Below are 14899 nucleotides of genomic sequence, written 5' to 3'. Positions count from 1 at the left end.
AATCAACAAAGCACTATGTTACCTTGGAGCAAGTGTAAGTGTCATGCCATACTCGGTGTGCAAGAGGCTAGGAATGGGAGAACTCAAGTGCACCAACATTACGCTTCAAATGGTGGATCGATCAACAAAGATACCTTTAGGAGTATGGGAGGATGTGCCCGTGATAATTGGCAAATTCTTCATCCCGGTAGACTTTGTCATTGTAGACATGGAGGAGGATTCCCACATTCCTATCATTTTAGGAAGACCTTTCTTGCATACCGCGGGAGCGGTGATTGATGTGAAACATGGAGAGCTCACGCTTGAAGTAGGGGATGAGACAATCACTTTTAATCTTAACAAAACAATGAGAGCTCCCCGACTACAGGAGCCATGGTTCAATATCGATCACTATTGCCGAGAAAGTGATAGGAAGAAGCTAGCATCTCTATGCAAAGATTAAGATATGGGTAAAGAATCACCATCCATATGGAAGAAGAAAGTGGATAACATTCAGGATGCTCTATCTGAGGAGCAAGGAAATTTCCTCAACAATGAGGGCTTGAATAGCTCAACCATGATAAGCAATGAAGAAGGCCTCATTGGCCATGACAACAAGAAAGAAGAGTTTCTCTTGTCAACTCATGATACCAATGGGAAGCAAGTTGATGAAATTTGTGGTCTATGGGCTGACGAATTCGATGGATTAGTCAATCCCTTCATTGACAATGCTATAACCTTAGACCAAGGCTTTGGTGACCATCTTGACTCGAGTCACCAGCATGAAGAACACAATGTGGAAAGGTCTATCTAAGATCTTTACAATGAAAATGAACAAGCCTTCGACTACTTCTACAAGGTGTTGAGCAACATCAACAACACCTTGGCTATGTTCCCTTGACATCTCATTTAAGAATGAGAGTTTGGTGGAGTCCTCCCTAAACAACCATTTGTAAATGTTCTAACCCTTTAACTAGCATTTTATTTTATTTATTACATTTTTGTCCCTTTTGGATTTGCAATTTCATACTTTGATCAAGATTTTCATTATGTGAGAAAGTGAGGGAGGTATTTTAATGTGTTTTGATGTGTAGTGTTTGATACAGTGTGGGGATAGCAAATGCCTAGGCAAACCGAGCCTTCATAGTGCACCCACAATGTTGAACAAAGGAATGAAGAAAGAATGATACGGGAAATGAAGATCCCTACGGGTGGAACTGAACTCGTAGGTGCAAAGGAGAACCCGAGCATCCCAGGCGGAATCCACTCGAGCTGGCTCTGATTCGAGCATCCTGGCTATAGGACGTGGGTTTTGGAGTGCTGGAATTAAAGAAAATGGTCTGCTGCAAAATCTGAGAAGATCACATTTAGGATGCCCGTCCCAGACACGGAGCCGCTCGTCTGAAGAGAAATCGGCGCGTCCTAGCTGCTTCAAAAATTTAAGGTTCACATTGACTATGAATCCGAGCGTCCTCTGAAAAATCCGAGCGTCCCCAGAGAAAAGATCCGCTCGTCTCCAGTAGAATGCACGCGTCCAAGCACAGGTTAGAAAAACAGACTGCACTGACTGAGGATCCGCGCATCCCCAGTCCAAGACGCTCGTCCCCTGCTTCTACTTAGCCAAGAACACGGGATTCACCCTCCTTCCCCAATTCATTTCTATCTTATACAAACACAAACACACACCCTTTCTCCCTCAAAACCCTCAATTCCCTCATCAACAAAACTCAAATTCCTCAACCAAATTCACCCAAATCAAAACAAATCTTCCTCAAATCAAGATTAAACTACTCCTTTATCAAAAAAAGGCCATCCAAACATCAAAATCCTCACAAATTGAATTGATTTTCTAGGGTTTGAGCACAATTTCGAAAATCCTAAAATCGATTGGGAATTAATTGAAGCTTCAAGAAACAAGGAGCATACAAGAACAATATTGGTTTGTTGAAACAAATTTGACAAGGAGAACAACATGGCAAGAACAAAAGGTGGAAACAAGGCACCCAAAACCTCAAATCTATCCAAAAGGCAACAAGCTCTTTTTGTCTCAAAGGCTATGGTCGTGCATCAACCAAGGGTGGAGATTCAAAAAAATTGCTACTCCTATGGTGGAAGCTACACCCACTCCGGTTATAGAACAATTACAAGATTATCCGGAGGTAACTTTCATAAACGATTCTTATAAGAAAGCATTTGTATCCCATAGTAAGAAGACCATTATTGCTACGGAGTTTATATGTCAAGATGCCATAGACAAATTCGGTGTTCTTGGGAGAACTAAGACATTTTTCGAGTCCATGAAATTTCTTACCTTCTTTGAAATGCAAGAATTGACTTACCCTTCCCTTACCATGGAGTTCATAAGCTCCTTAAAGGTGACTAAGGTAGATACTTGGAAAAATGTTGAATTCCGCCTTGAGAACAGGGATAGACAAATGTCTATGAATGAGTTTGGCAAAGTGTTTGGTCTTGAAGAACATTATCATTATGAGAAAAAGCCTTCAAAATATGATGCCGCACCTCTGTGGAAAGCAATCACCGGGCGAAAACTTGAGTCTTTCCGGGAGTGCCATGTTCTATATATCCACCATCCGGGTAAAAGGGTATGGCACAAGTTTGTGGGCAACACTTTCATTGCAAGAAAAGGCACCAATCACCTTACCGAGCTCGATTTTGTATACCTTGAATCTACCATGAATATCAATAAAAAGTTCACCAAGGAATACAACATACTTCAACTCTTACTTGATCGGTGGCTTGAAATTGATAATGGTAAAGAAGGAGCGGTTTTTATTGTCAACGGAGGCTTAGTAACATGGTTAGCCAAACACTTTAACTCGGATTTCAACAAAGACAAGACATATAAACCGGTTAAAGGAGGCAACCTTCTTGATTTGGCCACCATGATCAACATGTTCCAATGGGTCAAGAATGATAATCTTGACAACAAGTATGAGTGGCTCACTAAAGAATCTAAGTCCTTCATCTTGCCTAGCAAGATATGCCGCATCAATGTCTGAAGTCCAAGCTACCTACTACCCGTCTCCGATGAAGCCGAGATGATTATGAAGCAACATAGGGAATCGCATGCCAAGCCCTCCTCCTCCCCCATTGTGACTCCACCATATCCATTTGCCTATCAAGAATTCACACCAATTGGCACTAATGTCGTGGTAGGCAAAGACTACTTGACTCAACTATTGCAAGACATGCATAAGGAAGCTCATGAGGATCGGGTCAATGCTTACCGAGCTCTATATCCGCCCCTCCTTCATTTAGCTAGGCAAGGACTACTTGATCCTACATGTCCTTTGCCTAGTTGGGCGGATAGGGAGGAGTTCTTCCCAAATACTTCTAGAGATACCACCATGGATAGTGAAGTTTCTAAAGGGAAGGAGATTGTTGTTGATGACGGGGGAGGTAGTAACTCTTGCAATGAGGAAGAAGAGGAAGAAGTGCAAAGTTCAAGTGATGATGAAGATGGTGAAGCCTCCGGGTCCATGGAGGTAGATGATGATGATGATAATGAGGAAGTTGATGACGATAGCAATGATAGTGATGAGGATGCCGCAATGAGCGCCAATTGAGGATTGACAAGCTTTTGGAGGATGCCACAATCCATTGTGAGTTTTCTACACCTCCTCTTGCTTTGTTTATGTCTCTTGTTTACAATTTTTAATCTTGATCATTGGTTTTGAGTCCTAGTAACACTTAGAGGACTCCCACCTCGGTCTCATTGAGGTGTCTCATATTGTTCCTGTTGGGAAATGTGTCCTCAACAATAGTGCGATCACATGATTTAAATATCATTATTAAATCTCATTTTAAGAATACATATGGGATGTAATATTTTACAGTCAACTGGTCCACACATATCGGTAATGGTTGGCTGACTAGAGTTTGACATTACTGTCGTGCGACGATGGTGATCAGTTGATCCCCTTAGGTCATACCTATAGGGAAATACTCTTAATTGATTATTTAATTAATCGTATACCGATACGAGTTAATTAAATTGCTTAAAATTGACGAGTGATTTTGTGAGTATAATTTACGTATCTTATTGTAAATATGATTAAATGAGACACGGTCTAAGTAATCGAATTATTTTATTACTTAGATGAAATTATTGTTTAAAGAAACAATTGAAATAGAATGAATAAATTATTATAAATACAGAATGTTGTAGTTTATAATTTGGAAATATTTTTGGTACAAGTAATTACGAATTACTAGTCGATTTTGTAAATGACATATTTTATGAGTATGTTGATTTTTAATATGTCAAAAATACATTACATTGTGACATGTCATGTAACATGTTACATGTGACAAATTTGACAAATTACAAAATAAAATGGATTCTCCATTTTATGCTTAAAAACCGAAAATGAGGAGGTAGTGTAAGATATGTATTGTGTTTTTATCTTGAGTGGAAAACACAATCATGATATCTAAGTACTAGCCTTGCAAGCCTAAGCTTTTGAGAAGAGAAAAAACAAAAGGCATTGGGCATACTACCCAATGCTCTCTTTTTCGGCCTCCCACAAGAAAGAGAGGAGAGCTCTTCTCTTTATCATCATTATTCATTCTTCCCATCTTTTTCTAGTGTAAGAAAATCCTCCAAAAACTCTCTACAATTTATGATAATTCTAGAGAAATAAAATCTCACAAAACATCACCTCTTGACCGAAATTTTCAAGAGCCAAAATACAATTTATTTTTGGTCATTTTTATGGTAAAACTAATATTATTACTAGATCTAAATAGTATTGGTTTATTAAGATGTATTCCTTGGGTATATGCTTTTGGGAGGGATTCTACCTTTGAGTCCTTGTTCTTCCATTTGGAGAGCTCAAGAACAAGTGAGTAGGTGAACTCACTTGTGCCCATAAATCCGATTTTTATGGTGAGAAAATTATTTTTCTTCCTTATATTGTTTATTTGTTTGCATGCATAAAATCCGTATTTAATTTTATGACAAATTAATTTAAACATATATGAGTATGTTAGTATGTATAAAGATCTACATTTCCTTCAATCGGTATCAGAGCCAAGGTTGTTTGCATGCAAATCGGTTAAAAGTTTTTCCGAGTTATAAGAATAACAAATAAAACTTGTAAAATTTGTGTTATTATGATATATCACGAAATTAATCCATACATGTTAATATTTCTGGTCCTAAAATGTTTTAGGATATTTTGGTTAATTTTACGGATTTTTATTGTTCATATTTTACAATAATGGCATTTAAATATGATTTTATGAGTAAAAATGTCATTTTTGGTCTAAAATTAGCTATACTTCGAATTTTCAGTTGGTTCTTGGATATGTTGTTACATATATTATTTTGAGATAACCTGTAACTTTTCATAATTTTTGGACTTGTTATGCTCGAAAAATGAATTTTTCATTATTAAATTCGGATTTAGGTGAAAAATAGGTTAATATGAGTTAAATTTCGAATCTGGTCATAGAAAATTAATATGTTGTCACATGCAATTTTACAAGATGTGTGTAAAATAATTGGCTATAAAGAAGTCTTTTTGCATGATTTATGGATTTTTGAAGAAAAATAGCATAAATAGTGACATTATTAGTGGAAAATTAATAAAACATAATCTATGACTTAGGAAAAACGTCTAATGTTGCATTTTATTATATTTTTCAGATATAAAATTGAAAAGTTATTGAAAGTAATTTTTTCATGTTTTTATGATTATTTTATTAAAAATCGATAAACCGCAACATTGTTTTTCCGGTAAATTTTCGAAATTTTTTAACCTAAGATTTTGAACATTATGAGTGTCATGGAAATTTTCCAGAATGTTCATGAGTTTAAATTTCAAATTTTGAATTTATTTGAAATTTTGTGATTTATTTGAAGTTTAATAGCTTATTTTTGTAATTTTTGGTCCATTTATGAACAATTTTATAAAATATTGGTTAATTATGGTCAAATTATTAGTGAAGACTAAATTTTGAGTCCTAAGAGGTTAGGGTAATTAACTTATGCATAAATATGAGTTTATGTATTTTTGTGATTATAAAATGTTGAAATCACGCAAATCCGTAAAAACCAAGTAATGTACGATATTGGCTAATTAAAGGCGATTTAGCATAAAATTGAGCATGTTCATACATATTATAATGCTGCATTTTCTTTATGATTGTCATAATTTTAATTTATGTAATTTTGAATTATGTAATTTTACTTAGTATGGCCTTAGTTTTTAATTGGTATTTCCTAAAAGTATGGGAATATCGATTCGGTTGTAATTTTTATTGTGATCTCGTATCACCGTTTTGTAATTTAATAGATTTATTTTATTTTAAGTTACAAATGTATAATAGGAAATTATGTAATTTATTATGTAATTTTATTCATTCCGGAGTTCCCAAAGACGAATTTCTTCAAGAATGGCGATACATAAAGACGGTGTTACCTCGAGATGCGTGCCACAATCGAAGTTCAAGGGACCAATGGAGTTGGTTTCCGAATATGTAATAGATAAATAGTTTTTCTATTTTAGGAAAGGCCATACTAGGATTTATTTATCTTTATGCTTGCATTTTATTTTATGTCACATGCATCGCTAAATCGCCATAACTAAATCATGCATCCTTATTTTATCGAGTTTATCGACCGTGTCAATTAAAATTATCGTAGTTAACCGCTTTAGTTCACTTAAAACGTGATAGATAATAAATTGACATGACCTCTCGCTAAAACAATCAATTGAGACATAGCCTTACCAAATAGTAGAAACCATGAAAACCTATTTCGCGAGGGAGTGCGCTCGGCTACCCCGGGGTACAAACCTTGTTACGTAGGGGAAGTGGGTGATAAATGTCTATCCACCGAATTCATGTTGATAAGGGATGTATCGGCCAACCCGTGCCCAAGTTAATGTGGGTTTGGATAATGGACACATTTATTCGAAATTTGGATTGAACTCAACAAAAGTTTTTTGATAAGGGATGTATCGGCTACCCCGTGCCCTTGTCGGATGTGTTTTGGGCTAAAGATAAATGTTAATGTAATTTTATCGACCGAGAGTTCTAAAAGTAGAATCGATTAAAGTGTTAATCCACCGAGTTATATTGATAAGGGTTGCATCGGCTACCCCGTGCCCAAGTTGATATGAATTTGGATCTCGGAATCATTTTTATAGTTGGGTAGAGGTCACTATATAAATGCTCATATCTTGTTAATTTATTTACAAGTATGATTTAAAACGATAAATGTTAAGTCTTTCCACTATTCCGTTATTATATTGTTCTATTTCTTTACCACAATTCATATACGATATCATTTCGATTTTTCAAAATCTCCATTAAAACATCGTAACTAGAGACAAATTTGAATTTTGCTTCTAAAAACCTCAAATGAACCATTGCTAAGGATCTCTTGTAAAGAGTATAGATTAAAGTTATTCATTATCAAACAGGTTTTGATTCTTGACTAACACATCTACTTAGAATGGATTGTTATTCATATACTTAATTGAATTAAGTACCTTGAAGCGATAAATTATTTTGGTAATTAGTTTTGTCAAGAATTCGTAATTGACCAAAATAACGCAACCACCTCAATGAAAGTTTTTAAGACTAAAACGAACAAATGAAGAGTGTTCTTCATGAATTCAATTTTGCTACTCAAAGCAAAGACTCATTGAAATGAGTGGGAGCATTCTCTTAAACCGATAAGATGAGGACGAGGTTCAAGAAGTAAAGATTATAATGGAATTGATACAAGGTAATGTTAAAAGTAAAGTTGTTGAGAATGACGATACTAAACCTATCAATCCCGACCGATAAAGTTTCCATTGTCTCAAATGTTGGACACGAGAAAGGAAACTACCCCAAATTATTGAAGAATCAACAAGTTAGTTGTAGGACATCTAATGGGACCTTCTTCTTTAAATGTTTATTTGATTAAACATAAATTTTGCTAGTACCACTTCGTCAATATTAGAAACCAATGGAGGTTTTCATCATTGTACTTGATACATAGGATGATTAGAATATGACGACTAGCAACAATCATATTGAGAGATAGAGTCATTGTGTAATCAATCTAGTTTTAGGTTTATAGTTGTACTTAATTGTGACTATTAAGTGCATAAACTCTAAATAAGAATATAAACTTGTTAAGTTACAAAAGAGGTTTCACTTTTGTGACCCTATACACCACGATTTGATATATGGCTAGCCCATTATCAAGGTGATTATATTCTAAACCAAACTAGAATGATAAATCATGAAGATGATGCAAGACTCAAAATTGGTAACCCAAGATTAAACCTTAAGTTTTGGAATAATGAACGCAAAGAGTTATCGAGTAGTCTTGAAACCATTAGATTGTTAATGGTATATGCGTATCTTGTATTCAAAGCAAGATGTCTCGTGCCTTTTGGTTGAAAACGAGATCGATGTTGTAAATCATTGATCCAAAATAGGTTGATCATTTTCTTTTACCAACGATTTAAGTTGATGAGGTAAATAGAAAAATCTTTTGAAGAAATTCAAAGAGTTCAAGGAATCACGATTTAGTCGTGATGGGATTATCAAAGTGAAGACTTTGATATAAGCCAAAGGAAATGTGATATAGTATCACAAGTTAATCTCTCTTAGCACGCATTATGGAGTAATGTGTGGTTGGATAAGAAATCAAACGCTATTCGATATGGTTTGGACTTCAATCAAGTTACTTTCAGTTACTTGATACTTTTGGGGATTTTATCATTTTTGTCTAAATTATTTTTTCCACTAAATAGAATCATATGAGATATGAAATGGTAAGGGTACCATGTTTGTAAGTTTTCACAAGAAACAAATGCTCATTTTTATTATTATAATCACGAGTACACCGGGTTTGTGGCTCGTGAAGCTGTCTTTCTGAAATACAAGTTTATTTCTAGAAGACAGAGTGGGAGAAAATTATACTAGAGCCACAAAGAATGTTATGTCGCAAGAAACTGGTCTTTCTTGGCTACATGAGACGTTTTGTGTAAGACGTTGTTTCTTTAAAACCTAGGAGGTTAAATTCGTCACTTGTTAAAGATGATGAATTCATGCTACTTTTAAGAAAGTAAAGAGCTTATAACTTACAAAAGAAATTGGTTGATTCAAGTTGATTACTTCTAGAAAGTAATGAACATATGACTTACATAAGAGTGTTTAAGTCACAACTCAATACAAGGCTTAGAGCCATGAAAATCCGAAACAAAGGGCTTGATTAGTGACAAAGGGTTTTGCACTAATAAAGAGATATTTCAAAGCAAGATTGGTTGCAAAGGGTTTTGCACTAATTGAAATGATTAAGTCTATTTGGATCTTCTTAGGGATTGTGTTTCATCATGAGGTTATGAAATACATAGCGAGTGAATCTAAAACCCACTTCTTCAATAGAAGGAATGTATTCAATACATGTCTTGAGTTTAGTAGATTCTTGCAATCCTAAGATAATGTAAAACTTAAGAGAGGGTCTTAAGTAGGACATCAATGAGTTAGAATCAACATTTTGATCATGTGGTAAAACATTTCTCGATAAGTCGAGAAGTTGTGTTTACACATGGAGTTTAGTGGGAGTTACGGAAGTTTTAATTAGTCTTATATGTGGATGACATATTGATCATTGCGAATGATTTAAGACTTTTGGAGTATTATAATACATCTTTAATATACGGATTTATGAAGATAAATCCACGTGATATTAGCGTCAATAAGAAGTCTTATGTTGATAAGATTCATGATCAGTTCAATTAAATTGAACATATTTGATTGATTCCATTTGCTTCCGCTGCTGAATCAATTAAAAGGAAATGATGTATAACACTTCATATGCTTTGAGTATGATGAGTTGTTTTCAAAATCGAATTTAAGTAATCTTTACCAAGTAAGCTATAAAGATTACCCTTAAGTGCTTGCAGAAGCATTAAGGAAGTAAAGCAAAGTGTTTATGATGCAATTTTGTGTAAAGGGTGTTACACAAGTGACAATTGACAATTGAGATTGCGCATGGTTTCCGACAAAACCATAATCAAAACAAATTAGGATGGTTAAGATACCATTGTGGCTATGATAATTAAGAAGTAGATTTTCTAGAATCTTTCTAGGCAATAAAGAACAATGAGAGATATTTATAACGGAAATTGAGTACACTTGCAATCATGAGATGTGCAAGAATGATGAGTCCCGCACACCGTGAAAACAGTGGGAGCTATTCTAAGGCTAGAGGGCCTATGTCTTGATTAGATCTCGACACGTACTCGTAAAAGTTTTGTAATGCAAATGTATACATTACAAAGGAAAACGAGTATGTAGTAAGGTTGAGTAAGGTACAAGAAGTTGATAAAACCTACTAACCAAAGCCTTCTAAAAGGCTAAACATGATGAGTCATGTCATTTCAATTGAGTTGAAATGAACAAACTACGTACAAGATCAAATTAGATTATAGAACATGAAATAGTAATCGGCATTGACTATTCATATGTGATAATCGCATTTGTCGTTCGAGTTTTACTTTAAAACTCTTATATTATACTTTGTTACATCCAAACGGGTTGTAAAGACAATTGAACCCCGTTAAAGTGAACGCGGATTAGCATGGTATTCGCCCCATAGTCACTTGTATGAGGTGACGTCTCGAAGTGACTAGAGTGTGATGCGATTGATGGCAAGTTCAAGTGCCATACAATCATGTGAGATGACTAGTCGATCACATAGGCAGATTGTTAGGAACACTTTGTCGGGCCTTATGACCGCTTATAGAGTTCTCGCAAATTTATATAGCCTGGTCGTGGCGAGAGCTGCTATAGTATTCAAATGAGTCGATTCTTTTGACTAAAGACTATTCACCTAAGATGGCTCGGTTTCGATTAACTTTGATTTGTGTTACTACGACCTTCGTAAATGGGGTCAAATGGGCATATTTTGGGTTATGATGGTTGTGGCTAGTCGAAGGAATGAGTGCGATAGAATTGTCCATCCCCTTGTCGGGTTAAAACAATATCTCAGGGCCACTCGAGGAGTAATGAACTCGAAATGCGTGGCCACGCTCGGAAGGTATCCAGAGTGGATAAATCCGCCAATCGCTTATTCTCCGGATCGAGGAAACCACTCTCGATATGATCACTTGCAAGTACGACCCAAAGACACCTTGCATTGAGTGGGAGATAGTAATAGGACAAGAGAATTGGTGACGCACACTTGTCGAGGACAAGTGGGAGATTGTTGGGAAATGTGTCCTCAACAATAGTGCGATCACATGATTTAAATATCATTATTAAATCTCATTTTAAGAATACGTATGGGATATAATATTTTACAAATCAACCAACTGGTCCACACATATCGGTAATGATTGGTTGACTAGAGTTTGACATTACTGTCGTGCGACGGTGGTGATCAGTTGATCCCCTTAGGTCATACCTATAGGGAAATACTCTTAATTGATTATTTAATTAATCGTATACCGATACGAGTTAATTAAATTGCTTAAAATTGACGACTGATTTTGTGAGTATAATTTACGTATCTTATTGTAAATATGATTAAATGAGACACGGTCTAAGTAATCGAATTATTTTATTACTTAGATGAAATTATTGTTTAAAGAAACAATTGAAATGGAATGAATAAATTATTATAAATACAGAATGTTGTAGTTTATAATTTGGAAACATTTTTGGTACAAGTAATTACGAATTACTAGTCGATTTTGTAAATGACATATTTTATGAGTATGTTGATTTTTAATATGTTAAAAATACATTACATTGTGACATGTCATGTAACATGTTACATGTGACAAATTTGACAAATTACCAAATAAAATGGATTCTCCATTTTATGCTTAAAAACCGAAAATGAGGAGGTAATGTAAGATATGTATTGTGTTTTTATCTTGAGTGGAAAATAGAATCATGATATCTAAGTACTAGCCTTGCAAGCCTAAGCTTTTGAGAAGAGAAAAAACAAAAGGCATTGGGCATACTACCCAATGCTCTCTTTTTCGGCCTCCCACAAGAAAGAGAGGAGAGCTCTTCTCTTTATCATCATTATTCATTCTTCCCATCTTTTTCTAGTGTAAGAAAATCCTCCAAAAACTCTCTACAATTTATGATAATTCTTGAGAAATAAAATCTCACAAAACATCACCTCTTGACCGAAATTTTCAAGAGCCAAAATACAATTTATTTTTGGTCATTTTTATGGTAAAACTAATATTATTACTAGATCTAAATAGTATTGGTTTATTAAGATGTATTCCTTGGGTATATGCTTTTGGGAGGGATTCTACCTTTGAGTCCTTGTTCTTCCATTTGGAAAGCTCAAGAACAAGTGAGTAGGTGAACTCACTTGTGCCCATAAATCCGATTTTTATGGTGAGAAAATTATTTTTCTTCCTTATATTGTTTATTTGTTTGCATGCATAAAATCCGTATTTAATTTTATGACAAATTAATTTAAACATATATGAGTATGTTAGTATGTATAAAGATCTACATTTCCTTCAGTTCCCGCTTTTGAAAATCCAAAATGACTATTAGTTTCATGCATTGCATACTTGTGCATGAACTCCCCCATTTTTACACTAGAAATAGTGTATTACTTGGTTTGGGGAAGTTCAAACACAAGCATTGGGAGTTAATCTAAATTAGCTCTCCAAGCAATAAATTCATGCATCATATAGTGTAGCTTAGAATGCATCACTTGTGTATATCTCATATAGTTTGCATCTTAGTGTAGAAATCATCCATTATCATTTAGCTTGCATAATTTCCTATGGTTTTAACCATTGAGGACAATGCCCATATTAGTGTGGGGATGGGAAATTCTAACTTGACTTTTAAAATCAAAAATTATAAAAATTGAAAATTTTTGAAAAATACAAAAACATGTTCCTTCATTTCACAAAAATAAAAACCATAAAAACTTGAAAAATTTGGAAAAAAAAACCAAAAACATGTTCATCCTTTATAGTGTAATATTGTATATTTTGTATATACTTGTTTGTTTGTTTGTTTATCCTTCTATCACATTGATCGACTACGCCACATCCGAGGCATGAGGATTATGAAGACCGCATGGTATGATCTTTCCAATCTCCTTTTTCCTCTCTATGTTAATGACTATGTGGCTTTATTTTGATTGGTGCGGTATACTCTAGTGTGATTTTAGGAGATCCATTTAGCTTATATGGCATAATAGTTGGTAGAAGCATATGCATTAGGTTGTATAAATGAGAGTTTCATCATGGCATTTAGTTGTATTTTAGGAAAATTTTGTGAAAACATCTATTTGGGAAGCTTGACAAGTGTATATAAGGCCCTTGTAGATACTTTTTCTTCTTAAGACTTTGCTCACTAGAATGCTTCTAAAACACGCTAGGATGTGTCATGCTAGTATCCTTTGACCCATGGAGTAAGGCCTAGTCAAGAGTACCTTGTGATACGATAACTCCTTGTCTATCGTTTATTCCAAGGTGACCCTTGAAACCATGCAACCATCTTCCACATCCATCACATTTTGTCAACAAAAAGGGAATGGGCACAAAAATTTATCAAATTGAGTTCAAGCATTGAAATGAAAGTCAAGAAGTTTGCAAAATGCATCAAAGAAAAGAGGAGTACAAAAATAAGAACTCCTATGCTTCATATATAAAGCACCCTCCTTAAAAATTAGGGTGACTTTGAAAATGTTCAAAAATGCAAAAAGTTGAAATTGTCAAGCATCAAATGCCAAACATCAAGAAATGGGAAAAAAGAAAGTTTTCTCAAAAATGTCAAATGCCACAAGGAATTAGGGGGAATAACAACAACATCAAAGCAAACTCCCATATGAAACTCAAAACAGATTGATCCCTTTATCCATCGAATCCACTTTTGTGCATGGTAGAGAGGAGACCACCCTTCTTCTTGTCTAGGCAAAAAGGAGAATTCCGCGATCCTCCGGTGTTTCTAACACCATAAGGAGACTACTCTTGGTGAAACCATTTAACGATTGAGGACAAAGGTACCCTAGCTTGACACAACTTGGAGGTGATTTATTGGTATCCTTCTAGGCTTAGTATTTTGAAGAAACTGTATCTATAATGGAATGTGTACCCTTAGATTGCTTCTCTTTTAGATAATTTCCACCACTTAGATGAGGAAAGTGGCTATTCATTTTTGTAGATGTATCCATTACGTACTTTTTTGTGCCTAATGCTTGGATGTATCGCCATTTTGGCAAGCCCCACCTTGCCTTGCAAGAAGGCATCCTACCTTATGGTTGTCTTGTTGTGAGTTGAAGGGGTGAAGTAAGACCCGCTAATTGTCTCATATCGGCTATATTAGTAGGTTAGTTTAAATAAAGGTCCTAGTCTTAGTCACCTCTTTACTCGGGACGAGCAAAAGTTCGGTTTGGGGATGTTTGATGTGACTCATATTTAAGCACATTTAGTCCCCGAATTAACCTCGTTCCCATGCTTTATAGCACATAATTAGGTCATTTACTATCTTTAGTTTCCCATTTTGCATATTATTTGAGGTTTTGTCTCCTTGGTAGGAAAGGATAGCTAACCTTGCATTTACGAGGCGAAATGGAGCTAAATTGATCGCATTTAATTACCAAGCATCAAAGAGAAGACCAACACTAGAGGCCTAAGTAGATAATAAAGTGAAATGGTCAATGATGAAAGGATCCTTTCATCCCCGACATGATCCTTGCGGATTGTTAAGGAGCAAAAGAAGAGAAGCTCTATGCCCAGAAAACCGAGCTGATCAAGCACGAATAGAGCGTCCCAGAACAACAGGATCCGAGCGGATCATTCGGATCATTCCCAGGACGAGCGGCTTGCAGCGCCCGAACTTGAGCTTCTTCCCCAGGATCCGAGCGGATCACAAGGCAGAACAGCCCGTGTCATATCAC

Source organism: Silene latifolia, chromosome Y (genome assembly GCF_048544455.1).
Source record: "Silene latifolia isolate original U9 population chromosome Y, ASM4854445v1, whole genome shotgun sequence".
Lineage (NCBI taxonomy): Eukaryota > Viridiplantae > Streptophyta > Magnoliopsida > Caryophyllales > Caryophyllaceae > Silene > Silene latifolia.
The sequence above is the reverse complement of the archived record's forward strand: the minus strand, read 5'-3'. Positions refer to the sequence as shown.